Here is a 27,021-nt window from a genome sequence, read left to right on the forward strand (position 1 = left end):
GTTGTTCAGAGTCTGGTTGTTATGATACATGTCTGCGGGTCATGGATGAGACGCCTGGCTAAAGCTCTAAAGAAGATGTGTCCCTGTGTGGGTCTGTGTTCTACCCTGCTGCAGGGCATGGTGGCTTGGGAGGCAAAAGGAGGTGAGTTTAACTGTGTTTATCCCAGTGCTGCCACAGGGCAGATGCTGGGACTCAGGGAAGTGCTGTGTGAGAGAGAGAATGTGGAAAAGCTGAAGCTGGGGTTCCCAGACACACTCACCCCCTCTCCGGCACTCAGTCATTCATGGGGTGCTGCACAGAGGAGTCAGGAACAAAGTGAAGAGGGTCTACAGGCTGACGATGAGGCTGGGACTCTTGGGAGCCCGCAGGCTGAAGACAGAGTTTAGCCCAGGGCGGGGACTTGGGGAGCTCCGGCTTAGCTCACCAGTGTTTGTCCTTAATTTGGCAGTAGTGATGTCTGGGAGCACAGATGGGCCTTTGATAGGAGATTTAGGCTTCTGCTCTGTAGGCGAAGGCCTCCTCCATGCTCCCCATGGTGATTCTTGATGAGACAGAGTCCTAGGTTTCAAACTATTTATTGGTTATTTATCCTGGAAAATGGATGCACACCGTACCAACTTGTCAGGGTGGACCCAAGGTTAAATACCTTTTGCTCGGGTGAATGTCTGGGAAGGGGAGCCTATTGGCTAAACCCTCGGGGTCTCTAAGTACCTCTCATTAGCATGGAGAACTCTTCCAGGCCTACGTGACTGCAGGTCACCTTTTCTTATGTGGGAAGTATGATACGTGTTCCAGGCCAGGAATTTGGCAGGGAGCAGGGAGGTGCCTACCATCTCAGGTATGTACTCACCGAGTTTCCGGGTCTCACATCCACTTTACCCACCAAGCTTCCTGGCATGGCTTACGGTCCCACCTTCCTAGACTTAAGATTGAACATTCATAACTTTGCTCACAGAGTAGAGTGACACAGAGCATCCTACGCTTGGGGGATTGTGCATGAAGCAAAGTGGGGAGACAGGTCTGTGGAATGGAGATGTTAACCAGGGATCAGAACCGGGGCCCGGTTAGTTAAGATGCTTAGGGGCTGCAAATAACAGAACACGAGTTCAAACTAGATAAAAACCTAAGAAAATATAACACAGTTCCTAGCTGACTAGAAGCCTTGAAATGGGGCTCCAGACAATATCTGGAGCCAAGCATTATCCAGGCAGGAAGCAGGTTCAGTTTCTCAGACAGTCTCTCTACCTATCTCTGAGTAGAGCTTGTCTATTACATGGATTTTCCATAATTCAAGATGGCTGCCTGCATTCCTCTAACAGACAGTCTCCTTTATTGGATGGGAATATCCTGGGGAGTAAGAGGTGAAATGAGACCTCCCTGCTACCAGAGAATGAGAGTGCTTCCTTCACTATGATCAGAGTAACATAGATCACAGGATCACATATACCCTGCCGTCTTAAACCAGTCTCTAGCAAGAACCAATAATAAAATAGCTAAGGGCTGGTTTGGTGACAAAGATCCAGACTAAAATCTGGCTTCCTCCAATCTCACAGGCTGTATAAAGAGGCAGATTCCTGGATAAAGTCGAATTATGCATGACGATCTATACCAGGACCCAAATCTCAGGTAATATCTTGAAGTGAAAAAGCGAGTCCCTGAAGTTGGTACCTGCCACAGCCTGCCTGTTTGTGGATTTGTAATATGCCCAGGCAAGGTTGAGGCAAAACATTTAAGAGGAGACAAAAATAAGCTGCTGTAACCCAGATTTCACTTAAACTATGCATCCTAGACAAAAAATAAATAAATAAATCTAAAGGACCTCACTCAGCAACCTTGTTGGCCCCAAAGGTAGCTTCCTTCTTTTAATTACTTCTGCCCCAGGAAATTGCTCTCTTCCTCCTCTGCTTCTCGCTATTGGGGCTTACTGAGAATAGTACATTGTCTATATTTTTGTAGAAATGACAGAAATACTCCCTGAGCTTGGGTTAAGTAATTAAGATCTGCTGTGGGAGCACCAAGGAACCCCATAAAATGACTGTGTGCCTTGGAAAATGAATTACTTGGTGTTTAATTACTAAAAATTACTATCAATTACTAAATGTTACTGCAAATTACTTGCAGAATAGACACATTTGTTTGTGGCTATTAATGATTTCAATTACTCCTCATAGGTAATTGGTTTCTGCACACAGACGGGCACCAACTGTCGAATAAGACCTCGGAGGTACACGATATTCCTCATCTCTTTGTCTTGTTTTATTTTGTTTTTTACCTCAAAGCTAAAGTTACAAAACAAACACTGGAGTACCCATCCCCCTAGGACTCTGTACTGGCTGTTTTTTTGTGTCAACTTGACACAAGCTGGAGTTATCACAGAAAAGGAACCTCGGTTGTGGAAATGCCTCCATGAGACCCAGCTATAATTCATTTTCTCAACTAGGGGTCAAGGGAAGAGGACCAGATCATTGTGGGTGGTGCTGTCCCTGGGCTGGTGGTCTTGGGTTCTATAAGAAAGCAAACTGAGCAAGCCAGGGGAAGCAAGCCAGTAAGTAACATCCCTCTATGGCCTCTGCATCAGCTCCTGCTTCCTGACCTGCTTGAGTTCCAGTCCTGACTTCCTTTGGTGATGAACAGCAATGTGGAAGTGTAAGCTGAATAAACCCTTTCCTCCCCAACTTGCTTCTTGGTCATGATGTTTTTGCAGGAATAGAAACCCTGACTAAGACAGACTTTCTGACACATTACATTTTAAGCCCTGAAGGATAAGAGACCTGGGAGGCTCTTCCAGTGTATAAAAGCTGAACTCAGAAAGTTGATGGTTATACAAAATCAAATAACACTCCAGGGCTTGAAGAAGTGGCTCAGTGGTTAAGAGCCCCGGTTACCCTTGCAGAGGATCCCAGTTCATTTCCCAGTACTCATGTGGTATTCATCATCATCATCTATAATTCCAGTTTCAGGGCATTGTATGTATCTTCTAGCCTCACAGCTACTAGGCACACACATGGTCCATGTACATATAGGCGGGCAAAACATTTATGCACATAACATAAAACTAAATGAAGATTAATTTTAAAAAACTAATATTTCAGTGTGGATGAGTGTGCTGTTAAATCAAAGAAGGCAGTCATTTAGAAGCAAAAACAATACACAATGTGTGATCCCATTTCTATGAAATGTCTAGAATTGAAAATTCCGTAGGAATAGGCAGTAAATTAGTAACTATTCAAGACTTAGGAGTGAGAAGCTTTAGGATTGGGAAGAATGACTAGGGAGTAGGTAATGACTGCTGGATTTAGTTTGCCCTAAAACTAGATTACAGTGTACAACTCCAGAAATATTTTTAAGTCCACTGAATTATACGGTTTAACTGGGTAAACTTTATGGCCTATAAGTTATAACTCAATAAAGCTGTTAAACAAGTATTTCTAATCATGTGATTAGATGGTAGAAGAGATGGATTAAGGAGTGCATGCACCTGCCTCCCACTTATTGCTCTTTCCACTGAGCCATCCTCCTCCAACATATGCTAACCTTGTTGGGATGCGCAACTCATGGGAGAGGGAGCTGCTGAGAGACTCATCATTGAATTTGTGGTCTTATTTATGAAAGGCTCGTTTCCAGCTATTTGTGTATTATTAAGAGGGCATAAACTATATTCATTAAAGTGTCATAAAAAGCAACAGTAAAATTCACCAAACGAAATGATGGCTTCTCTGGGGTTCCCTTGGCAACACAAAACGTGTGGCAAGGATTTTCCAGTAGGTCATTTCTTCTTATATTTTTTGTGTGAAGACACTTTCAGGAGAGGCATTCCTGTGGGGTCAGATGCATACTTGCACAGGGCATGTGAAGGACAGAGCGCAACCCTAGGCATTCAGCTTATGTGCCTTCCAGTTAACGTTTGAGACAAGAGTCTCTTCTTGGCCTGAGACTGTACCACATAGGCCAGGCTAGCTGGGAACCTGCTTGTCTCTTCTTCCCATCTCACCATCACTGAGATTACTAGACAGGGACTCACTGAACAGTCCTGGCTGACCTAAAACCATCCTGTCCAGGAACTCAGAGATTTGCCTGCCTCTGCCTCTTATTGAAGTCATATGACAGCATGCTCAGCTTAAACCGGCTTTTTACATGGGATCAGGTCCCTGTACCTGCAAGGTAAGAACTTCACTGAGCCATCCACCCAGCCTAGTAATTTACCTTAGGCAATGAATGTCCCAGCAGTAGGAATGAGAAGGGAGAAGAGGAAAAAGAGAGAGAAAGAGTCAGCCTGGAGCCTGCTGTAGAGTTGATTCAGAAATAGTGTAGCTGGAATACAATCCCCAGAGGGAATTCTGAAGAGGTTATTCTGCTTCACCATTTTGCAAGATATGAAATGAAAATATACATACTCAAATTCTGACTCGTGGATAAAGGATTCCCCTGAGAATTGGCCTTTCGCATTGTTCTTCCTAATGAGTCATGGAGGCGGTGTAAATAAGTAGGCCCTCATAGCTCCTTACAAGATGTAGATAGAGAAGACCAAGTGTAGACAATAGGAGGTAAAGCAGAGGCTAGTCACATGTCTGCAGAGATTCCCAGAACAAGAAGCTAAGATGAGAGAAATAAGAGGGCATGCCAAATATGTCCTATATAAGCTCTTTTCATAGAAACACACTGTAGCCACAGTCTCACCTGAAATCAAATTCAAAAGAACTGAGTTGGAAAGGGGAGCAGGGGGAACCTTCAGATTATAACAGAACTCATAGATAGCTTCAAGATTCCAGACTTCCTTGTAGAGTTCTAAAGCTTGAGCACTCTTGGCAAATATGACATTGGATAAAGGCTCCCTGTCTCTGCTTCTTCAGAAATCACTGTTTCCGTGCCTTCACCATTCCCCAGTTTCCCTTAGTACCCTCAGCTATTGCCTAGTCAATGATTTTGTTTTCAAATTTTTATTAGTGTATGTTCATCAGACAAAGCAAACAAAGCAATGGGTTTTATGATACCCAACAATGATACCCCACCCCAGTGTGTGTGTGTGTGTGTGTGTGTGTGTGTGTGTGTGTGTGTGTGTGTGTATGCCTCTATGGGGCTCCTGCTTTCTGTCCTTACCTTCTTCCTTGTTGGGGCTCACTTGTGGAACACCAGGCTAGCTGGTCTGCAAGTTCCCAAGGATTGTCCTGTCTTGGCCTCCTATTGTTTTAGGAGAGCTGGGATTACAAACTCAAGCTACTGCATCCAGCTCTTCCCTCGGGAAGACTGTTTCTCCTGCTCTCAACATTCCTTAGTTGCCTGTAATTGTTTTTCTAGGATTGGGGTTCTTCAAGGTTTCTCTTTCTCATGGTAGCATGTTGCCTAGTGTCATCCTTGGTCAGGTCTTATGTAGGCAGTCATGTTGATGAGACTTCATGGGTATAGCTTCCTATTTTTATGTCTCTTAGAGTCTTTCTGCCTTCTCTTCAGCAATGTTCCCTGAGCCTTGGGTGTAGTTTGTGTTTTAGATGAATGCCCTGTGGCTGGGTGCCACACAATCAGCTGTCCTTTGGCCATACTTTTCTTTATGGATTCATTTGTTGGTCATTTACACCAATTCATAATCTGGCTATTGTGGAAAATGCTGACAAATCTTACTTCCTTGAAATTTTTTGTTGGTTAGGTCAACTGTCTATTAGATCAAGTTTTAATTCACCTCTGGCCTTCCTGCTGCCTGATGTGTGAGTATATTTATGCTAGTGTTTCTTCCCAGACTGCCTGCTTCTGCCTCCCCATCTGTGTTCCCAGATAGAGCTGCTGAGCAATTAAGGATCACATCTCTGAGGATGTGCTGTTTCCCACTCTGTTAGAAGACCTCTGCCTGACAGTCAGGAAGACACACTCATTCATATTAAAGGACCCTGAGACATCTAGAGCTGGGGTATCTCTTCTAAGGTCATATAGCTGCTTAAAAATTAAGTTGGTATTTGAATCCCAATGCTGGAGCAAAGATAGATAGGAGGATTAGGTTACAAAGCTATGGCATGGTTACTTTAATTGAGCAAGAGACTATAATATGAACCAGGGTAACAGCCTTGGTTCTCATGCCTTGGCCTTTAGGGCAAAGGAAGGGCAGGTCTGTGGGAAAAGGAGTAAGACCAAGCAGTCCTTGGAAAAGAGTAGTCTTGTATAGGAAGTATATTTCTCACAATCAGAGAAGGGGTGGAGAGAGAGAGAGAGAGGAGAGAGAGAGAGAGAGAGAGAGAGAGAGAGAGAGAGAGAGAGAGAGCGCACTCCAAGAGGATAAATATTCTGATCTCACTTTCTGATGTCTCCTCAGTGCCTCCCATTGGCTAAACCAAGATGGAAGCCCAAGGGTCAGAATGTTTTCATCACTCTCCTGGGGTCAATGCATGTCCATAAACTACCAGGAAGCAGCAGTTGTGGGAGGGTCTGCAAACAAATGAAGCAGCTGGAGTGTGAGCCAAGATTTAAAGCACAGCTCAGGTTTCTAGCTCCCCCTTTGTTTTGCTTCTGGGGAGGCACAGAGCTGTTTCAAGCCTGAGCAAAATGGGACAGTCCCCCTGTCCTGTATCCAACCAACAGAAACAAAACCTAAAACAGAAACAGGTGGGACATCTGTCAGGGCCAATGTGTATCATCCAATGGTCTCATTTCTAGCAGGTCAGGCCAGCTTGATAACAATGTCGCAGTTGCTAGTCCTAGCCCAGACAAGTTTGGCTCATCCTAGAGATCAGGGCTAGCCCTAGGAAACACTTCCCTTTGAAGCAGTACTTGTATATTGAGTGAAGATAACCATTCTCAGAATCTTCTCTACAAGCCCTGGAGATTTCCGAATCTTCACTTATGCTGGACTAATTTAAATACTGTCCAGTCAAGAAAAAAAAAGTTTGCAGTAGATGCTTCTCAAATACATCTCAGATTTATACTTTGATTAGTCTAAAGTAAATAAGTCGGAATATAGAGATAAAAAACCAAACCTGACCAACCTAGGTTTTTTCTCAGTCCTAGAAACAATAGGCAGGTCAGATGCTGAGGAGAATGGCTCCTGACTTTCTGTGCCAGACCAGGCAATCCAATTGATTCCAGATACCAGACACTGTGCTAAACATTTAAGTAGCAGTGACCGCCTCAGGCATCCCAGCAACCTTAGCATACACCCAGTGCTAGTTAGACTCCTATTTTCATTTTTTCAAAACCTTATTTATTATTTCTCCGCCTCTCAGCATTTGTCTTTTCCTCTGTGTCTGCCTGTCTCTATCTCTGTGCGTAAGTGTAAGTGTAAGTGTAAGTGTAATATATGAGTATTTATAGATACTTTCAGAGGTCAGAGGACAACATTCAGAAATCAGTTCTCTCCTTTCATTGTGAGTCCCAGGAATGGAACTCAGGCTGTAAGGCTTATATGGCAAGCGCATACTCACTAAGTATGGCTTACTCACTAAGCCAGCAATGGCTATTTCTTGTGAGCAAGAAAGCTGAGGCTAGGTTGATCACTTGTGCTGGTCACGGGACCAAGCCCTGGATTTTTAAAAAGAAAGCACAAACAAGATAAAGACGCAATGAACATCATAGGCTCAGGGGGAGAACCAATGAGATAATTTTTTACAGAATAGCCTTGAGCAGAGAGGCTGCCTGGATCCTTCCAATGAGTGATCAGGGAGGAAGTTGGGACATTTTGACTGGGGGTAGCAGAACTCGAGCTGCAGTCCAGAACAAATCAATGAACAGGGTACTGTGGAGGTGACAACCTGGAGACAGGTTGAGGGGTTGCGGTGAGGAGTTGGAAGCAGGTGAGGAGGTGGCTGACAGATCAACAGGAGCTGGGCATCTGAAGAAGGCAGCAGAGACAAGTGTCCTGGTTTCCCTTCCTGTCATCTCCCAGTGGCCTGCAAGCCAACACACCTGCTTTTCTTTACTCGGCCCTGAGCAGCCCAGTGCTCTTTCCTGCATCTCTGAGCCCTGGCCAGCCTACAAGGTCCGCTCCCAGCAGATTCATTCAGTCCCAAGTAAACAATCTGTTTGAAAAGTAATTGCATTTTGGGGGTTGGGACTTGCCATTTGTAATTGTTCTTCCTTTCCCCAGCCATTTTCCTTCTTTCTGTTCCTTGGGTTTGTTTCCCAGGAAGTGAACCCAAGAGCCTCTGGCAAGTGACTGGAGGAGCTAATGAGGCCCACAGTGGCCATACAATTAGCCAGATTCGGCCACTGCACAGCTACCTGCCTAGAAAAGTACAGCACAATTCAAAGAACTCATTGTGTCTAGGAGACTCTGAGCACAGAGGGCTGTCTAGAAGGTGAGTACTCAGGCCTCTGACATGAGAATCCTCCTGTCTCAGAACTTGGAACACCCAAGCAGACTCTAGTGATATCTGTCTGCTATCTCTGCCCATCTTTAGCTCCTTAAGTTGTTCAGATGTGATATAATCAAAGCTAATGTGTGGACCACATAGTATGTGCAAGTTTGCCCTCGGTGCTCACTTTGACATATTCTCCTCGAAGTTATGCAGAGTCCAGAGGCTCACAGTACTCTACATCTCCTCTGATGGCCTGGCCCTACATGGAAAGGACTGAGCCATGGTGAAGTTAGTCTGTCTGGTAACTCTGCATCAAATTCCAACCCTAAGCAGCAGAACTGTCTGCTGGGGCTCACTCTAGCTGGAGGAATCAGAGAAGTGCTGTGCTGTTCAGGCAACTCTCACATAGTGACTGGCAGCAGCTGGTGGGCAAATGCTTCCTCACCTCACAGGCAGGTTAGCTTGGAGAAATTGACTCTGCCCAGCTTTTAGACTTCCAAGATACGCGTGCAGAGAATATAGTCATTATACAGTTTCATCTGTTCTCTATCTGCCCAGGGCTGCCGGCCTCGCCTTCAAATGAGATAAATAGTATACCTGCATCCTGTCTTAAGCCCTGGGTCCTCAGTGGTATGCATTAAGGAGGCAGGATTAAAAACAAGATCACCAGAAAGGGATGGTGAAATTACATCACTTCCTGGGCAGCTATCAGAGTTTTCATGACTAGTAATGACTGAGATGACAGAAGCGATGGAATCATGGTTGTGTAAACACCTTCTGAAAGTGTTTAAAGAGGGCCTTGCTGTTGAAAATTGTGTTTAGCACGTTACAGAGATGGCAGATTCACTGCTCTCAGCTAGAAGCAGAAGCATTTTCTGGCACCTGGAATCCCGTGTCTACACTTGAAAATCATCTGAATTAGGCCTGATGAGGGGAAAGTACTGAGTGCTGTGAGCACATTGTAAGGATACATAGACTGGTGATGCAGAGGAAAATCTGCAAAGATAAGGAGTCTATTCCATCCCTGAGGACTTTAATGAGCTACGAAGGGGCAGAGGACAAGGGGGAAGTGAGACCCAGTGAGATGGATTTAGTGATTAAGGACACTTGCTGCCAAGCATGTAACCTGAGTTTGGTCTCAGGGACCTACATGGGGGAAGGAGAGAACTGACTCCTACAAGTTGTCTCCTGTCCTTTGTATAAGCTGAAGCACATGCTCACACATACCTAGGTACGTAGTACGTACATACATACATACATACATACATACATACATACATACATACATGTCATTAATTTATTTCAAAATGTTAAAGACCAACCCTTGACAACAGTTGATAGTCATCTTTGTATTTTTTGCTGGAAGCTCATCACTCTCAGGCATGCTTCGTGTGTGTGTGTGTGTGTGTGTGTGTGTGTGTGTGTGTGTGTGTGTGTGTGTTGTCATTTGTAATTGTTCTTTCTTTCCCCAGCCATTTTCCTTCTTTCTGTTCCTTGGATTTGTTTCCCAGGAAGTGAACCCAAGAGCCTCTAGCCAGTGACTGGAGAAGCTAATGAGGCCCATATGTGTGGGCACACCCACACACATGATGAACCATCATGTCATGGAAACAAGAAGGACATTGAATTAGGCTATAGGACAAGTGGTCCGGTGTTTGAAATACATGGTTCATTAGATTTCATGGCTTAGGGTGATACCTATCACGTATAAGAGTGCTGTGACATTCATAGAAATAGCTTAGATTAGATACAGATTCCTATGATTCTGGAGAAAGATGCCATTACCTATAGACAAACATCAATATTAATAGTGTTGAATTGAGAGACCTCACCACCTGATCAGGTGGGCACTCCTGAGGCTGCAGAGTGGAGGAGACCACCAACATTGCCCACCCCTGCCCACATCCCTGGCCCAAGAGGCAACTGCATAAGACCTCTGGGTTCTCGTAGGGGAGGGCCCGGGAGCGGCAGGACCCCTGTGCCTGAGACACCGCCGGAACCTGAAGGAAACAGACCGGATAAACAGTTCTCTGCACCCAAATCCCGTGGGAGGGAGAGCTAAACCTTCAGAGAGGCAGACACGCCTGGGAAACCAGAAGAGACTGCACTCTGTGCACATCCAGACGCCAGAGGAAAACACCAAACGTCATCTGGAACCCTGGTGCACGGAGGCTCCCGGAAAGAGCGGCGCAGATCTTCCCGGTTGCTGCCGCCACGGAGAGGACTTAGGCAGTACCCCACGAGCAAACTTGAGCCTTGGAACCACAGGTAGGACCAACTTTTCCCCTGCAAGAAACCTGCCTGGTGAACTCAAGACACAGGCCCACAGGAACAGCTGAAGACGTGTAGAGAGGAAAAACTACACGCCCGAAAGCAGAACACTCTGTCCCCATAACTGGCTGAAAGAAAACAGGAAAACAGGTCTACAGCACTCCTGACACACAGGCTTATAGGACAGTCTAGCCACAGTCAGAAATAGCAGAACAAAGTAACACTAGAGATAATCTGATGGCGAGAGGCAAGCGCAGGAACCCAAGCAACAAAAACCAAGACTACATGGCATCATCGGAGCCCAATTCTCCCACCAAAGCAAACACAGATTATCCAAACACACCAGAAAAGCAAGATCTAGTTTCAAAATCATATTTGATCATGATGCTGGAGGACTTCAAGAAAGACATAAAGAACTCCCTTAGAGAACAAATAGAAGCCTACAGAGAGGAATCGCAAAAATCCCTGAAAGAATTCCAGGAAAACACAATCAAACAGTTGAAGGAATTAAAAATGGAAATAGAAGCAATCAAGAAAGAACACATGGAAACAACCCTGGACATAGAAAATCAAAAGAAAAGACAAGGAGCTGTAGATACAAGCTTCACCAACAGAATACAAGAGATGGAAGAGAGAATCTCGGGAGCAGAAGATTCCATAGAAATCATTGACTCAACTGTCAAAGATAATGTAAAGCAGAAAAAGCTACTGGTCCAAAACATACAGGAAATCCAGGACTCAATGAGAAGATCAAACCTAAGGATAATAGGTATAGAAGAGAGTGAAGACTCCCAGCTCAAAGGACCAATAAATATCTTCAACAAAATCATAGAAGAAAACTTCCCTAACCTAAAAAAAGAGATACCCATAGGCATACAAGAAGCCTACAGAACTCCAAATAGATTGGACCAGAAAAGAAACACCTCCCGTCACATAATAGTCAAAACACCAAACGCACAAAATAAAGAAAGAATATTAAAAGCAGTAAGGGAAAAAGGTCAAGTAACATATAAAGGCAGACCTATCAGAATCACACCAGACTTTTCGCCAGAAACTATGAAGGCCAGAAGATCCTGGACAGATGTCATACAGACCCTAAGAGAACACAAATGCCAGCCCAGGTTACTGTATCCTGCAAAACCCTCAATTAACATAGATGGAGAAACCAAGATATTCCATGACAAAACCAAATTTACACAATATCTTTCTACAAATCCAGCACTACAAAGGATAATAAAGGGTAAAGCCCAACATAAGGAGGCAAGCTATACCCTAGAAGAAGCAAGAAACTAATCGTCTTGGCAACAAAACAAAGAGAAGAAAAGCACACAAACATAACCTCACATCCAAATATGAATATAACAGGAAGCAATAATCACTATTCCTTAATATCTCTCAACATCAATGGCCTCAACTCCCCAATAAAAAGACATAGATTAACAAACTGGATACGCAATGAGGACTCTGCATTCTGCTGCCTACAGGAAACACACCTCAGAGACAAAGACAGACACTACCTCAGAGTGAAAGGCTGGAAAACAACTTTCCAAGCAAATGGTCAGAAGAAGCAAGCTGGAGTAGCCATTCTAATATCAAATAAAATCAATTTTCAATTAAAAGTCATCAAAAAAGATAAGGAAGGACACTTCATATTCATCAAAGGAAAAATCCACCAAGATGAACTCTCAATCCTCATCTTCAGTTGGTTTATATACAAGTGTGCAATTTCTAGGCTTGAAAGTAAAATGATGCTATCTGGTGCTGGATAGAGGAGCCTTATTTTTTATTATGGCAGCTTGCTATTTTTGTAACATGGTGATTTGGTTGAACACAATAAAGTACAGTAGTAACTGATCTACCCTTCTTCCTGGATGAGTGAGGAGATGATTAAATGTTGATGTCAACATCCTTGAGCATATTCAGATGAGCTTCTGCTTCTGTTGAGAAGGATGCTGTGTTTGATTGTGGTCCGAAGCTTTGAAGCACTACTTGGCATCTCCTTCCTTGGAGGTCTCACTGTTTAAACATAACAGATTTGATAGCTTGTTGGTAAGGTGAGGTCCAGCTTGTCTCCACTAGGTCATCTTCATGTGAATCCGGTGGTTATACGGTTTTGTTCTAGGGATATTTCATTTTTTAAATAACGGTTTTAGCTGACATTCATGGAGAGAATGAATCCTTAGAACTGTGCCACTAGTGAAAGGAAATCCTGTCTAGAGTATGTTTCTTTACAAAGCTGTGTCACACCATCCTTTGGGCCCTCTGCTGGAAAAGTAGAATCAAGTCTCAAATAATGCCTTTTAAATTGTATCCTCTAGTATTATAGATGTAGGACAGTACTGTATCATACCTCTGTGGATGTAAAATAGCTTGTACCTGTTTTATGATACGTAGTAGTGACCGTGCTTTAACAGAGCTGTTTTTAATGATGTTGCTCAGAATGTTTTCTTTCCAGATGATGATTGAGAAGCTAATTTTAAAAAAAATGGTGCCAGGTACCACAAGAGTAACAGAACTGTGCTGTCTTCTCGGGTTTTGTTTTTTTACTTTTTTTTTTTTAATGGAGTGTGCTGGATGTCTCTACAGTTTTGTTTAGATGACTGCAGAACCTGGAAAAGCTGTTGCTGCTGTTGATGCATAACACACTGCTATTATTGGTCTTTTTATATAAATATAAATATATATATATACAGATATATAATTTGAATTTTTTGAAACTTTAGCTGTGCTGTCAACTTTGGAAAAAAGTATCCCCGTTTACTGTGTTGAGTTGGCACTGTACAGAAATTAACAGCCATATTGGTCTAGAAATGTTGAACTTAAGTTTTTTCCATTTGTACAGGGGTAACACACTGTATTAAATATGTAAGGTCTTATCTACGTGGGTTTGATTACAAAAACTAATAAAGTATTCTCTAAATTAAAAAAAAGGGGGGGGGAATAGTGTTGAATTGAGCACTTATTCACCCAAATGGAATGACTCCTCCATAGTGCCCATGGAATGTCATGTGATGACAAAGATGAGTTAGGTATTTGAGACCTCATAAGTTGCCAGGGAGAATACGCACCCCAACCTTACAATGGAGGGTCCCCGGCTCTATTGGAGCTCTCTTTCAGCAGCTACTACCATTATGTTCAGCTAATTGAGAAGTGTAACACACAGGCTTGGTTCATGGAAAGGTCAGCTTGCGATTTTTCTGTGGGCATAAAATGGATGACTGCCATAAAACAGCCCTCTCAGGAATAGTTCTGTGGGATGTACTGGAAGAAATCCCTCCATTGGTAGTAAACTTTTGAATGATGGGTAGAGTAGCCTGCATCAGGGAGAGCCTGCATGGGTACTGCTTAACAGTGACACATGGAATCAGCGAATGTTTAACAGCCTTCGGGGAACTTCGGGGAGAGATATAAACATCCGGGGGAAAGGCAGGTGGGCCCATGAGAATCTGTGCTGACTGAAGTGGGCAAATGTGTGGAGATTCACTCAACAGACAAGTTGAGAAGAGTCCTCCCTTCCATATTGGCTATTGTCCCAATCCATGATGTTGCTTGCACAATAGACCCATGGGACACTCCTGGAGCAGAGGGGAGGTTCTGTATGAGATCCTCATCACCAAACTTGACATGCTCTAGTGACTTTATGACCTGTGATAAGGATGATGCAAAGCCCAAGATGGATCTTCAACAACACCACACAATCACTTGGTAGTAAATGGGTTGGGCTCATGTGCTAGCTTTTGTCACTATGGGAGAATGCCTGAGAAAAGAGTCAGGGCTGATTTGGGCTCACACATCTCAGAGACTTCAGCCATGGTGGACTTGTTGTAGGTCTCCAGGTATATGGAAAGTTAGGATTCTGTGGTAAAAGGGCATGGCGGAGGAAAACCCTTTACTGCACAGAATACCCTGCCAGTATGAGCAAGCATCCTTCTGTCTTCCTTCTTATGACACTTAGTTCCCAGCCCATAGGGACAGTTCTACCCACATTCAGCATAGGGCTTCCCTCCTTGGATAATCCTTTCTGAAAATGTGTCCCCAAGCAATGCTCTAGACACAGCACATTGGCTATCAAATTAACAATCAAGATTGCTTATCACAACTGTAGTCTTTGTGTCCTGGAGGGGATAATGGCTCCAGACAATATACCTCATGTATTTGAGTATCACAATTCCTTCCTACCTATAGAGTGTCAACCCTACCATAGGATTGCTGGCAGCAAAGTCCTATGGCATTCACCTAGGGGAATCTGCCTTAGAAAAGGAATTTTTAACTGTATACACAAGACCCTGGGGGGAATGGCATTTAGACTCCACCCATGGGGTCCTACCACTCTGGAATCTGAGCCCCCTATCTGCTGGTAACAATGACTGCTAACAGTGACTAGTGGTCACCACTGCTGTTACTACCTACCCACAAGCAGGGATTTGTCCACAACCACCAGAGAATAACAGTACCTGCTGCTTTGCCTCACCATCTCCTGAGTGAAGCCTAGGTTATGTGTCTTTGACTTGCCCTACCTGCAAAGGAGGGTGGTGGTAATGCATGAATCCATGGCAGAAACATTGCTCTGAGAAATAGAAACCCCAAGACTTAGAAAGCATTAGATGCTAGCCAGCCAAAATCAATGGCATATGTCTAGTACCTACTTCCCCTAAACTCAAAATTCAGCACTTTAGTTGATGTAAAAAAAAAAAAACCCTTAGTCTCATTTTTTTCCTTTATAAAATGGGGGTATGTGACTGGTTCAAAGCCCACATTAGGCAGTAGAGGACTTAATTCAATCTCTACAAACTAAATTATATTACATATTAAGGCATACAGCATATAGTATAATGTTATAAGATATGTTATAATGTTATAAGATATGTATTTAGCAAAATGACTACAGTGGATGAATAATTACCATGCCCATTGTGTCCCATATTCTCCCATTCTTTCATCTGCCTGATAATCTATTCATTTAATAAAAGTCCCGAATATAATACACTATTATTTTCCTATTGTGCTTAGGTCTTTCAATTGCTCAGTCTAATCATTTGCCATTTGTATCCTCTGACGTGTGTCTCCCATTTCCTCCTGGGCAGGCAGAACCCTGGTAACCAGCATTTCGCTCTCTGTCTCTGTTTACTAGTGTGTACAACCCAGCTGCAGTCTCCCCTCTCAGTAAACCTTTAAAAAGGAAGAGAGCTCACTAATCACTTGTTGGAGGACATGCCACATTATTCTTTCTGAATCTGTCTTCTTTTGCTTAACATACTGTGTCAATAAGTGGTTCACTTGCAAGACCCTGCCTCTGTCTGATGACTCTGGGCTGCCTTTGCTTTACTGTTGCCTCCTCTTTTTCCTTGAGGATACACTCGGGGTTTGATCCCATCCCTGCTCTTCTGGAATGAGGAGCACAGAAACTCCACAGGGAACTCTCATTTCCTCAAGGTCACAGAAAAGCTCTTGGTCTCAAAGGGACTGAGGCCATACACAGGTCGATGGACATCTTTATGGAGTGCCCTGTTTCCTCTGATGCTTTGGGGGCTGTTTCCTGGCTGCTCATTATGGCCTCTGCAGTATGTAAGTTCTATGGCTAAAGTTCATATAACTGGGAGTATATTTATGATAGCCTATACTCTTTCCCAGGAAAATATTGATTTTTTTAACAACAGAATGACTGTAGAACCATTAAATCACACTAGTCTATCATAAACTTCAGTATTAACCAAAGAATACCTTTTACCTTTTCTTTTATTCGCTCATGAGCCATGGGGGAATAGAAGTGTCCACTCAGGCAGGATAGGGTCAGAGCCCGTGTTACTGTGCTTGAACAAAACCCTAAAACTCCCATCTATTACAAGAAAAGTAATTATCCAATCTGCTCTTGTTTTAAAAGTTGGACAGGAGGAGTGAGGAGAGATGAGTTTTACAACAAAATGCAAACACTCATGGTGCAGAATGTGAGAGGAAAGGGCAGTGGATTATACAGGCATTGGGGACCTGCCCTCCAGTCCCTGACAAACCACAGGATGTGTGAACTCATTATCAACCCCTTAAAGTCTTAGTTAGGAAAGTAGTCTGAGAGCTAAGGATTTCTTTTTTCCCCCCTTTTCTGGAAAGATCTCTATCTTTCTTCTTTATTGATTGCTTGCTTTTCATTTTATATCCCTTTTCCCTTGCTTGAAATGAGAAAAATGAGCCCTTGCCACGGGCTTTAAACTTTACACCCAGACAATATCTCCCCCTTATCTAACGCTGGGCCAGAAGCTTCAGCCCAGAGGACCCTGGGTAATGCTACAACAGATTATGTCATAAAATGAAGAGATAAGCAAAAGAACCAATCTAAAAGACGCTGCAAAATTTACCTCTCCACCGCCCTCACTCTCCTTTAAAAGAAGGCTTTAAATCAATCTGTCTCTGCCATAAATTCTTCTTCTAAAATTTGATAACAAGTGCAATATTTTCCTTGGAGATTGGGTTCTAACGAGATGGACGTTGGAGAGTGGGGAGCAAGCAGGGTTTAGCAAAGTAATAAAATGCCCTGATTGATCCTGGTTGGTGGGGTTGCTTGGAATTACTGCTATTTTGGGCAGGTAAGCATAATCCAGCCAAATCATAAATTTTGTTTCTTCCAGTAGACAGTCGAGTCGGTATCGATCTCAATTTGTTGTTCTGTTCTCGTGTAATTGCTCCCTGTGATTAAGACTCCAGGTTAAGAAGGGATTCTGACTGGGCCAGGAGTATAAAGGGAATAACCATGGGGCCAGAATTGACTCCACCATTCCACAGCATATCCTGGGCTAGAGGAGGGGGAGTCAGAAGCCCTCAGGATCCAGAGATCCTGAGGCCAGACTGATGGCAAACCCAGACAGGCTGTGACCTAAAGGTCCCTGGCTCCTTCAGCCAGTCTCTCTCCCACAGATGCTATAGTCTCACTCGTGCTTCCCCTGCAACACTGTACTCTGAGAACAGTGCTTCTCAACCTTCCTAATGCTGGTGGCCCTTTAATATAATTCATGTTCTGGTGGTCCATTACCATAAAATTATTTTGTTGCTACTTCAGAACTCTAATTTTGCTACTGTTATGAATAATAATATAAATATCTGATATGCATGATATCTGATCTGTTAGCCCTGTGTAAGGGGCTGAACCCTAAAGGAGTCATAATGCATAGGTCGAGAACCATTGAATTAAAGTAAAATTCCCTTGAACATACTCATGCCATGGGCCTTTTCAAGTCTTTGCACTCTCTGGGTAAGGTTTGTAATCCTTGACACAAATGGAACACTGAGACACAGCATAGCTCTGACCTATTTCAAGGTCCTACACTAAGTAGAGAGACCGACCTCTAACTACTTCATCCAGAAACTGAGCCTCCCAGCCCATGTTAGAGCCTGACAACCAACTTTGGATCAAAAAATGAGGCTCTGAAACCCAGAATTCGAGTAGCCTACACCGCCCAGCTTTGGAATGGATATTCACAGCCACACTGTTGGCCAGAGTGCAAGCATGTCTGCCGTCTCCACTCAGTAGCTCAGTGGCTTTGAACAAGTGACCTCGCCTTTCTTAGCCTCAACCTAATCTTTGCAAACTAGACACAGCAACATTACTAAGTCCATATGGGTTTCTATGAAGATTTCAATGACATAACACACGAAAATATTTGACATACAATATTAATTATTGAGCTGGGCAAGGTAGAGGAATAATAAACTATAATCCCAGAAGTTTAGAGGCAAAGGTAGGGGAGTCAGGAATTAAGGCTATCTTCAACTTCTTGGTGAGTTCAAAGTCATCTTGCTCTACAGGAGAACCTGTCTCAAAGAAAACAACAAAAAAGATGTTGTTGTTGTTGTTGTTGTTGTTGTTGTTGTTGTTGTTGTTGTGTTATTATTATTAGCCTTGCAGTTCTAAATAGATACAGAAGCTTGCGGGGTAAAAATGGCTTGAATTTTCTAATTAAGATGGTTTTATGATATAAGGAATGAATATTTTGTAGCCTGGAATATCTTACTGAAACCATGGGGAATTTACTCAAAATAAGGGTCTATACCTTTAAATAAGAACGCAAATGATTCTTGGCACTGCACTGCCAAGCATTCGTTTGGCTTTATTCAGTTCCTAGCTTCTCAGAGATGGGAATGGGAACTCCTCACTCCATGAACTCTGTGTATTGCAGCTAAATCATTTAGATGTGCTCTGCCTGTCTGCTGGCGAGGCGATTCAACTACATGCTTTAAAGAAAGCATTTCTCAAACCTAGACTGATGTTTTTTCTCTCTTCCCTTTCTAGGACTTGTAGATTTGACTGGAATGATGGGGAAGAAGGCAGCTGTCAAGCCAGCCATGGCAAACCAGAACAGTACCTTCTCACTTCCGTCCCTCTCAGCCCAAAGTAAGGATTCTGGACTTGGGTTATAGGGATGGCCATCCCGGTCCAATATCAAGGGAACACATGTGACTCTGAATTCTAGCCCCTCTTAAACTGCTTGTCCTGACCCACCATACCAGAACCACTAAATGTCTCCCTGCTTAGGACAGGACTTGCCTTTAGCTACACAATAAAGTAGGGTGAAATAATGAATTCATAACTTTTCTCATTGACATATAAAACATTTGATAAATGCAACTTAAAAAAAGGGTTTATATGGGTTCTAGTTCAAGGGCACAGACAGCCTCTAACACAGGATACCTAGTGGTTTTGCATCTGCAGTCAGGAAATTAAGGGAGTACCTTAACACTTTCTGGTGGAATTTAAGTCTCACTCACTCCACATGAGGAAACTCATGCCTGGTATGGTAAACTTGCCAAACCTGTGACTGACAAAATCACACACAGGGCTTTAGGGGAACCCACTGTTTTTCAAAGTAGGCACAATATCAAACTGCCTTCTAAACACTTATCTTTCTACTCAGAGATCAGTGCAGCTCTCATATCTCAGCAGAGTAGCTTTCTTTTGTAGGGACTCTCAACTGGTCAACGTGCAGAGTATATGTGTCTCCAGAGTCCTCAGTCACAAATGAGGCAATACGTTTTTCCCTCCAAGGCTGAGGAACATCACAAAAACAGACATAGAAAGAGTGTAAGAGACACAGGCTAGGAGGACTCCTGTGCCATGGTACTTTTGGTTCCCAGGACAGAACCAAAGACTCAAGAACATACAGCTCCTATGGTTGCCTGCACAAAGCTCCCATGGGACCAAGCCAGTCAAGAGAGATCCTCAAGGTTTGGGCAATATACCCATCACCCTCTTCATTCCTGAACATCCACCTTTGTTGGCCAGCATCTTCAATGAGAAGTAGCAGAGGTACGCAAATATGAGCCCAAAGGTGGACTGGGCATTGAGATAAAAGCACAAAATAAGATATATTCTAGACTCTGTCCATAATCAACTCGTCATAGGCATTTAGCACAAAAAAATAAGACTTTGTTCATGCAAATATCTGTACATGAAGGTTTGTAAGTGACTTTATTTGTAACAGTCAAAACCTGAAACCAATCCAAATGTCTGTCAATGGGGTAAATGGTTAAAGAAATTGTGAGACATCTGTGCCAGGAACTAGAACTTGGTGATTAATAGGACTAAAGTGTTGATGTAAGCAACAGCCAGCACTTTGGATGGATGTTGAGAAAATTACAAGTAAAAAGAAAACCAGTTCCTAGAGTTGCAGACTGTATTATTTCATTTATTCAGCATTCCTGACATAGTAACGTTCTCCAAATGGAGCAGACAACAGTGATGGCCAGGCATGGCTTCACTAGCACAGAGAAAGTATGGTGACCATAAAAAAAACATGCAACAATTCTCAGTACAGTGGCACCATTCTGTGTCAGACTGTGATGCCAATCATGTATACCTTCAAAACAGCCCTAAACACACACACACACACACACACACACACACACACACACACACACACACAACACAACACAACACACACAGAATGAAAAATGATGAGGCTTGGACATGGTTGATAGGCTGAGTCCATGTCAGTATTCTGACCACATAATGACATAAATTGTCCATAGAGTAAGGACAAGAGTAAAAGTGAGTCTAGCTGCTTCATCGGCTGGCAGTAGTGCTGAGTTGAGTTCATATGTTCTGAGGACGGTGCTTGACTTGTTTATGTTTCAGTGTCTGTCTTCATATTTTAATGTAGTCTCTATTGGCGTACACTTCTTTCGCTAGACAATAAGGCCGTCCACCCTGGCTTCTCTCATGTAGAAAATAATCTTTTATCATTCTCTATCTATTTCACACAGGCCTCAGCATACTTAGGCTAAATTGAATTAAATGATATGCTCCTGTCTCCCAGGCCCATGACAATACCTTGGATGTACTTCTGTTTGCTGGGTATATTGATGATGTCTGTAATGTATTCTGACCTTGGAGCCAATGAGAGCACTGAGGCCACCAGGTGGTTATTAGTTAAAAAGCAGAGAACTTTCTGAATCTTTTTTTCTCTTCCGTTAAAGATGGCAATGGGGCTAATTACTCTGCATCTTTTCATTTATTGTCCAGAATTGCATGGGACAGAGAAGGGTTTATAATGGTGGAAAGGCAGAACAGGCATCAAGAGGTCACCTCAGTTCACATAAATCAGACCTCTGAGACTCCTCACCATGGTTGTAAAGATGGGTCAGTTGCACCTTCCTTCCTAGGAGAAGCTATACCCAAGCTTCAGAAAAGCCAGGCTTACACAACAAATTGCATAATTCCAAATTCAGACCCCACCACTGAGTGACCCAGTGACCCCCAGGTACACACATAACCTCCCAGGACCACAAAATTCTCTGTAATATTCATAAGCCATTTGATACAACACACAACTACTGCTCTGAAGGTGCTGACCCCTAAGGTGATATGTTCTCATTTTCTGTGATGAACAATTGTCCCTCGTTATATATTTTTTGATAAGTCCAACTGCCCATTTTCTATATCCAGTGTTTCTTATGCAAACTCAGTCACTATACCTTTCTGATCTTATTGTCACAAGTAAAGACTGCAGTGCTGAGAAGTTCACCAAAGATAAGCATTCGTTCACCTGCTGAAAACCAGTACTCCTGGCCCCTTAGCCCAACCCAAGTATCTGGGAGAAACTGCAAACAAGAATCAGAAAAATCTCACATGGTCCACCCATGAGGTAAGACTTAACATCTACACAATGGAATATTACTCAGCTATCAAAAACAACGAGTTTATGAAATTCGTAGGCAAATGGTTGGAACTGGAAAATATCATCCTGAGTGAGCTAACCCAATCACAGAAAGACATACATGGTATGCACTCACTGATAAGTGGCTATTAGCCCAAATGCTTGAATTACCCTAGATCCCTAGAACAAACGAAACTCAAGACGGATGATCAAAATGTGAATGCTTCACTCCTTCTTTAAATGAGGAAAAAGAATACCCTTGGCAGGGAAGGGAGAGGCAAAGATTAAAACAGAGACTGAAGGAACACCCATTCAGAGCCTGCCCCACATGTGGCCCATACATATACAGCCACCCAATTAGACAAGATGGATGAAGCAAAGAAGTGCAGACCGACAGGAGCCGGATGTAGATCGCTCCTGAGAGACACAGCCAGAATACAGCAAATACAGAGGCGAATGCCAGCAGCAAACCACTGAACTGAGAATAGGTCCCCTGTTGAAGGAATCAGAGAAAGAACTGGAAGAGCTCGAAGGGGCTCGAGACCCCATATGTACAACAATGCCAAGCAACCAGAGCTTCCAGGGACTAAGCCACTACCTAAAGACTATACATGGACTGACCCTGGACTCTGACCCCATAGGTAGCAATGAATATCCTAGTAAGAGCACCAGTGGAAGGGGAAGCCCTGGGTCTTGCTAAGACTGAACCCCCAGTGAACTAGTCTATGGGGGGAGGGCGGCAATGGGGGGAGGGTTGGGAGGGGAACACCCATAAGGAAGGGGAGGGGGGAGGGGGATGTTTGCCCGGAAACCGGGAAAGGGAATAACACTCGAAATGTATATAAGAAATACTCAAGTTAATAAAAAAAGAAAAGAAAAAAAAAAGATTTAACAAGACCAAATGACATCTCTTCCTGTTACTTACTGAAATCCTACCATCATAGAGGTTATTCTTTTAGGTCTCAGAACTCCATTACCATTCAGGGCCCCAGTGCAAATTACTGGTCCCCAGAGACACTCCTCTGTACCAGCTATGGCATAGCATGGTGTATGGAATATCGATGTTGAATTTCATCAGCTTGAGTGAGGATGCCAGTGTGTGAGTTGGAAAGAAAGAAAAGGCCATCTTCTGCGTAGAAAAGGCATGATGGCCACTTACCTACTTTGTAGTTCTCCCGAGAATAGGCCTACAAGATGTAATGGGCCCTCCTGAGACCACAAGTAACCAAGACTGAACCACAATGGTTTTGCATTGTGAGGTAAAAATAATGAAAATTAAAAAGAATAGAACTTTTCAAACCAGTGGTGACTCACTGCCTTATCGAGTTGGGAGTCGGGATGGTTAGTTTTAATCATCAACACAACACAATCTAGAATGATCTGGAAAGAGTCTCAGTGAGGAAGTAACTAGATCAGGGTAGCCTGCGGATATGTCTATGGGGATTAGTTGATTATGTTAATTGAAGTTGGAAAATGGTGCCATTCCCTGGGAAGAGATTCTGAACTTTTTAAAAGTAAAGTGGAGAGCTAAAAAGCACAGAGCACAATGCTTGCTCCTCTCTCTCTCTCTCTCTCTCTCTCTCTCTCTCTCTCTCTCTCTCTCACACACACACACACACACACACACACACACACACACACCTTGACTGTGAGCATGACTGACAGCTTCATATTTCTGCTTCATTGATTCTACTGCAGGAAGTTGCCTCAATTGGGGTTTCTTTCTTTCTTTCTTTTTTAATCACTGCAATGAGAAATTAATTCAGTAATTGGTATCAGAGGTGGGGCCATTGCTTTGATAAACCTGATCTCATGACCTTTGGAATTAGATTGAGAAATATGGAAGAACTTTGTTTAGAAATAGGTTTAGAACTTTGGGCTAGAAAAGCCCTTGAATTCTATAAACAGGGATTCATGGACTATTCTAGTGGGAATCTAAAGGACCAGAAAGCCAGGAAATGCAGACAATGTAGGTCCAAGGATTGATTAGCAGGCTATTCTAGTGAGAACCTAGAGGACCAGAAGACCAAAAACAATGCAGATAATGGAGGTCCAGTATTTGAGATTTCAGAGAACAAATCTCTATGAAAAATGTAGCTAGAGCTCGTACAGATTTGTGATGGTTTGAATAAAAATGGCTCCCACCAGCTCATATATTTGAATAATTTGGAAGATAGTTGGTGGAACTGTTTGGAAATGATTAAGGATGCAGCCTTAGGAGGCATGATCTTGGAGGTGGGCTTTGAGGTTTCAAAAGCCCACACTATGCCACCTTTTTCTTTATGCCCAGTGGCTGTGTCTCAAGGGCTGAACTCTTGGCTGCTGTTACAATTACTATCATTGTCTGGCTGCTTGCCTGCCTATCTGATGCCATGTTCCCCACAATGACGGTTACAGATTCTTACCCTCTGAAACTGTAAGGGCCAATCAATTAGTTCTTCTTGGTCATGGTGTCTCATCATAGAAATAGAAAAGTAATCAAGGTAAGATTTTATTCTATATATTTCAGCAAAAATACAGCACTACTTCGTTCATCTCCCAACAACATGAGTGTGAGTGAATTTTAAAGTAATTTAAAACTAACTCATTTGATGAAAGAAATTTCTGGACATAAAACTTTGATTCTATGGCATGGTTGCTACTGATTATTCTTATGCCTGTCTACAATGGCAAAGAGCAACAAGAGGAACAGACAAAAATAAAACATGTATGTGTACTTTGGAAGGAAAAGGTACACTGAGAAGGTCAAGGCTGCAGCCAAAGCATCTGCTGGAAAAAACAGAGTGTGTCCAACTGTGAAAGAGATTGGTCCCAGTAAGAGAAGCCTCCTTTTCTTCACTAGAATGGTGGGAAATTGTAGAATAGTGGGGAATTGTGGCAAGATCCGCCCACCAAAGGCTCTCACTTGTAAAATGATAGAACCAAAGGAATTTCATGAATCTTGAAAACAACAACCTATGGAAGTTTTTCACCACCTTTATCGTAAAGAAGCTGCTGCAACTGTAGTTCTCAGGGGACAGGTTCCTTCTCCAGCTGACGACAGAACTTGGCAGTGTCATCAAAATGGTGCTGGCTTTGGAGGGATGAAAGATGCAATGTTAAGGGAGTGATAGAATCTTCTTCCATGGTTTCTGAGAGCCACTAATGCCAGGCACCATGTGGCAGGTTCAGTGTCAGCAAGGAGGCCTTGAAAGGCCATTGTGTGATGCTATAAAGGTGAAGCCTAAATTAGGGTAGAGATATAACCAAAATGTTGGAGATTCCAAAGCCATGGCACGGGATATGTACCAACAAGAGCTGTATACATGAAGTGGAAACAGCCCAAGAGGGGGATGTTGCAACTACCAATCCAGGGGCAGCAGAGCCACATGAGCCATTTGAAAGTGACGCCTCAGATACTAGACTCAGGATCTGATGCTAGCTGTCTCGATCTTGTTCTTCACAGTCTTTCCTCACTACCCTCTCATTCCTTTCTCTTGGAATGGAAACATGCATTCTGTGCCACTGTGTGTTGGAAATCTGTAGTTTTCTTTAATTGAACAAAGAATCAAGGTTACGAGAGTGCCTTTAGTGTCCAGAAGAGACTTTGGACTTGTGAACAGTTTGCAGACTGTTAGGCACAATGGGGACTTCTAAAGGACTAGACAGATTCTGTTATGAAGGTAGCCAAGAGCCTTTATGAGCTAGGCATGGGATGTTGTCGTTGGAATGTGATCATAAGGTCATGCATTTAAACACTTGGTTCATCGCTGGTGGTACTGTTCAAAAGGTTGTGGAGTTATTGGGAGGTGGAACATTACTAGGGGAATAAGTAACTGGGACAAGCTTTAAAGTTCTATAGCCTGGCCTTACTTCCTGTTCTCTTTCTGCTTTTAAATTGTCAATGCAATGTGATAGAGTGGCCCCACGATCTTATGCCCTGCCCTCCCCATTATGATGAAATGTATCCCCTCTGGAATAGTGAGCTAAAATAAACCCTTTTCCCCCAAGTTACTCTTGTCTAGGAATTTTATAAAAGCATCAGAAATGGAACAAGATAGGAGTCCTAATCAGAACATCAGATTTTTCAGTGTGTGTGTGTGTGTGTGTGTGTGTGTGTGTGTGTGTGTGTATGTTATTGTGGGGCTTACACATGTATGCAAAGGTGTATGTCAATGTGTGTGCTTGTGTTTGCACACCAGAGGTCAACATCAGATGTCATTCCTTGGGTGCTGTCCAGCTTTATGTTTGAGACAGGATTTCTCACTGGTCTAGGGGTTGCCGAGTAAAATAGTCTGGTTTGCCAGGCAGCCCCAGCAATCTTCCTTCCTCCATTTTCACAGCACCGAGACTCCAGCCTTTTGCCGTGGCGGTTATATGGGCTCTGGAATATGAACTCTCACTTTTGCCCAGCAGGTGTGTGCTGACCTCGCAGTCTCTGGAGCCCCTGAGGTGTTTCTAAATAGCTCTTTCTTGAGAGTTTATCTTACAGCGGATGCCTTTGTTTTGTCTCAGAAATATCAAAAGGGGGAAAAGGTTGGAGTTTGGGTCACTCTTGCTTATCCTGTTCATCTTTCTTCTCCAAGACCAAATGCCATCTTCAGATAGGAAGACAGCCATCAACCATTGAACTAGAAGCTGTCTGTCTGCAGGAAGAAAGAGAAGAAAACCAGCTGAGCTGCTAGGGCTCTCCCCCAGGAAGCATCATACCGTCTACTGCTCAGATTTCCTCTATAAAACGTAAGCTCCATCCCCAAGGGGCTTGTGGAAAAGAAAGCCCTCAAGGGTTGGCCAAAGACAAAGCACACATTATGTTTAAAATCTACGAGTCAGCACATCTCTACTCTAGCCTGGCATCATGGCTGTTGGGTGAGAAGATGCCAGAACAATGTAGGGGTGGCTGGATGAGAGCCTGGGGCTTCCTTCTAAATCATCTCAGCCAATCAAGCACTTAATGTTCTCTATGTCTCAAGAACGTTGCACCTCAGTGCTGCCCATGTATCTTTCAAGTTTTATCTTCAACATCTTATAAATCATCCATTAAATACCTCCCAACTAATACACACAGCTGTTGTTCTCAGCCAGAGCTGAAGAGTGCACAAATCAGTTTTACTGCATATTAGTCTTGCCCAGTAGGCTCTAAAAAATAATAATAAGAGAGAAACCAGAGAAAGGACATCAGCTCTGAACAGCCCCATCACAGCACAGCCTTGACATGGAGATGCTCAGTGAAGAGTGATCCAGAGAGAGACTTGCACTAGCACCCCCTCTCCAGGATCCCTTCCTAATGTAAATGCCAGGGATGATGGCCTTGAAGTAGCTTGGCCTGTAGAACAGCAAACATGCAGCTACA

At 43.2% G+C, this 27,021-nt stretch overlaps 1 long non-coding RNA gene across 2 annotated transcripts; it reads left to right on the forward strand.

Moving 5' to 3' along the window:
• LOC102554416 (uncharacterized) lies at positions 1 to 26,723 on the forward strand. Of its 2 annotated transcripts, XR_015638935.1 has the most exons (6): positions 1 to 142; positions 1,555 to 1,627; positions 2,173 to 2,225; positions 18,827 to 18,928; positions 21,531 to 21,677; positions 26,255 to 26,723. It is a non-coding gene; the product is annotated as an uncharacterized LOC102554416 (long non-coding RNA). The 2 variants fall into 2 exon arrangements; XR_015638934.1 differs by lacking the exons at positions 18,827 to 18,928; positions 21,531 to 21,677; positions 26,255 to 26,723 and adding an exon at positions 2,580 to 2,664.
• The last annotated feature ends 298 nt before the right edge of the window (positions 26,724 to 27,021 follow it).

This window comes from Rattus norvegicus, chromosome 15 (genome assembly GCF_021556685.1).
Source record: "Rattus norvegicus strain SHRSP/BbbUtx chromosome 15, alternate assembly SHRSP_T2T, whole genome shotgun sequence".
Classification (NCBI taxonomy): Eukaryota; Metazoa; Chordata; class Mammalia; order Rodentia; family Muridae; genus Rattus; species Rattus norvegicus.